This window comes from Hypomesus nipponensis, chromosome 1 (assembly GCF_054491055.1).
Source record: "Hypomesus nipponensis isolate SF chromosome 1, ASM5449105v1, whole genome shotgun sequence".
Lineage (NCBI taxonomy): Eukaryota > Metazoa > Chordata > Actinopteri > Osmeriformes > Osmeridae > Hypomesus > Hypomesus nipponensis.
Window position 1 is genome coordinate 18336565 of NC_140361.1, and position 3681 is coordinate 18340245.

The following is a 3681-nucleotide window of genomic DNA, read 5'->3' on the forward strand; positions in this document are numbered from 1 at the left end:
GGACTCAGACGATGAACTAAGTGCCTTTCCAGTACAGAACTACCCCATGGTGGAGGTCGCGGGACATGACAGCCCCACCATGGTTTTTCGCCCGTGGACTGTGTCAGACGTTAGGGAAGCTAGTTTACACCTCCCAGACGTTACTACCTCGGGAGAAGCCTTTGCTGAGGCATTGATTGTGTTCTGTGGGGAGTTCAGACCCACTTTAACTGAACTCAGGCGCCTGTTAGGGACAAAAATGAAGGCAACAGACTTTGCAAAGATCTCCATCATCCTTGTGGGTGATGACATCAGGTGTGCTCACATTGAATATGGACATGCGAACAATGCACAGTATGCGATAAAAGTCACTGACATCGCTACTGTCATAAAGACAGATTTTCCAACTCGACTGAACATGTCAGCAATAGCAGCATGTAAACAGAGACCTGATGAAGGTACAGACGACTACCTGCACCGCCTCACAGAAGTTTTCACCACCCACAGCGGCATTGCTCGACCCAACAACACCGACCAGATGACACCCTGGGAAACCCATCTCTGTTCTGCTTTTATGAATGGACTGTTACCAGAGATCGCTGCTGCCGTCAAACTCTCCTGTGTCTGTTATGAGGATGCCAGCTTGGATGAACTATGACGACACAGCCGACATAACCAAGCTCAGCTGATGGCCAAGAAACAACAGAGGACCATCAAAGCTGAGAAGGAACTTCATCAAGCCACACTGACTCTTCTTCAGACCGCATCCCAGCAACATGGAGGCAAAGACGACTTCAACAAGAAGGGCAGGAAGGGAGACCAAGGGCGCGGTAAAGGAGACTACAAGGGTCGGCATTTCAAAAACCCTGATTCCTGTTTCAAGTGTGGGGAAAAAGGACACTGGACTGTCACGGGGGCTGGCTAGTGATGAAGAAAGTGTTTTGTCCGTCTCTTCATAAACGGAGTGACTAAGTTCAGTTGAGTTCTGGATTTTAATAAGTATTTATCAATCTGCAGATTGGGAGAGAACCAGACCTCGGACAATAAAATGACAACACAACACCAGGCTTAGGTCTCAATCAAGTCTCTCTCCGCTCTGAAGGACAGAGGACCATCTTTTATAGTGCACAAGAATGTAAACATAGATAGTGACAGTCAGGCAGTAATGACGTTACAACAGTCTCAGAGAAAGAGATTAACAGCTCCCAACACATGACCACTCAAACTACAGAGTTCATAGTTGGAGCTCTCCTTGTAGTCATGACAAGGACCATTTAGCCAGTACTTTCTCCTGATCTCAAACATCTATTAACCCTGACACATAGACACAATCTACTCTTATTAATAGCAAGCTTACATGAGAAAATACTAACTAGTATCCAATGACTAGTTCTCTTGATTAGTGAATAATGTAAGCACACAGGAAATATAAATTTCTTCCACACTAGCAGGTAGACCCAAATGCAGGACTCAGACTCAGGAAAATTAACAATTTATTTTTACTAGAAAAACGTCCAGTAGTTAAAAACAAAAGACAGGGCTGCGATAGCGGAGAATCCGGGGGGATGCTGGAACCGAGACGAGCCTGGAGCAAGCAGGGGTATGAACCGGGTCTAGAAAAAGGCAGGAAAAAACTGGTTATTTAACAGAATGCGATGAAATACTGACTAAGGTAATTCAGACGGCCGACTGACGTGGATGATAGTGACGACGTTGAACTGGCGAAGAGTGGATGGGAAACTGGGGTTGAAATACAGGTGGGACCGACAGACAAAGAAGACAGAATGAAAAGGGCAGGTCCAACCCAGGGACATGACACTGGACAAAGGACTGTCCTAATAAGAGGGGGGAGAAGAATGAGTTCTCCCACCAGAAGAACGGCTTTCATTCATCCGATTGACTAAGAGGGCAGGAGACGGGAGCTGAGCGCAGACCACTGGCCTCAACGCAGCATGAAAAAGGTACCTTGCACACGCCTGCACATTGCAAGGAAGAATATCTTGCTACACATTCCATTAGCGATAAAGATTTGCTTGCTTGCTGCAATGAAGAAATGCTTGCTGATAATGCTGAGGGACAGCTAGTATCCAGATGTATTTCAATTTTATCAGAAAAATGTTAACCCCAACCCACTTACTTGTCTTAATCATCTGAAGCATACAAGAGTTTTCCTCAGTTTACCATGATGATAGCAGGTCGCTCTATTACATTTTTAGTAAATTCAGGTGCTACAAATTCAGTCATTAAAAGTACTCCAGTAAAGTTCCCCAGTTCGCCCAAGCTTAGTGGTCATTTTGTTTATTCAATGGGCGCCTCAGGGGGGTATTCCAAGTAGCGGGTTTAGTGAAAACTTTGAGTTGTTTAACCCTGAAAAGAGGCATACTCAGAGTTCCACGTTCCAGAAAGAGAGGTAACGAAACCTTTTGGTAAGTTTCCATGGTAACTTACTCCTTGAAACTAACCTGCTCGCTAGCAGGTTTTCCATGCCTTACTCTGGTTTCTACCAATCCCCTCCCACTTTCTTAGCCTGATAGCGTTGGCAGACACGGCATATCATTTCCTGGTTCAGCCGAGCGATCTCGAACAACATTTAATTAGCTTAGTTATACGCCAGGAGACAATTTTAAGATTGCGGTTTGATGTACTTTAATTCCCTGATGAATACCTAAGTTAACGTTACCGTTTCCTGTCAAGATCTGTAATTTATTTTAGCAACATTATCAGCCCCTGGGTCTTCATCGATAGTGTTTCTCGCCGTGGATTTGCACTCAGAATTGACCAAATGCCTTTTGGCACTGAAATAAATACAAATAATTGAAATTGTATTTGGTCTTCTTTATTGCCTACAAATAGAAATCTAACAATGAGTAGCTTATTTCTATCGGCTATCGTTCCTACAATTTACATGATTCATATAATTCCTACAATTTACATGATGTAGGCTACCGTCCTGTAACTGTTGTTTCAGCAAATCTATTTCAACATTGTTGGGGGTCAATATATTGGCAACCGAAACGAATTCCCCTATGGTTTGAAGGAAGATGGGAAACTGAACAGTGTATTAACATTAACCAAATAATGCCAATACCAATGGAATTACAGTTATTTGACTCTTTGGGTTAAATCAGAGCAGGAATGGTCAAATTAAGGTTAAATAATATAATCATTTTTTCATATTGCAAATGAATGCAATAAATGAAGTTAACTCTTATGCCTACTCTACCATAATTATTGTAAACCAGAGATAGAAAGCATGAGGTGAGGAAGAAGGAGTAGGCCTAGGACAAGCCAGAGCTGAGGAGAAGGTCTCAGGAGATCAAGAATCCACAGAACAATGCTTCACAATTCCGCTTATTACCCAAGAACAAGTACAATCACACCAGAATCTTGACCCTTACTTATCAACATGTCTAGCAATGCTACAGTAAGTTACAAAGATGTGAGAGCCATCAAGTTGAGACTCCATCCAGTAACTCCATATTTTACCATAAGAGAGCTGGGGGCAGGTGGATAGCCTTACAAGGTCAGCCTTTATTCTTCTGCCCTATGTACAACATCTCTTGGTCAAAATAGAAATTCTGAAAGTTCAACAATTAATATTAATGTAGGTTATTGTTCCTACAATTAACATCACCTATGACCATGCATCCTCTCGTAACTGGTGTTCCAGTAAATCTTTTTCGAGATGAGCCTTTATTCTTC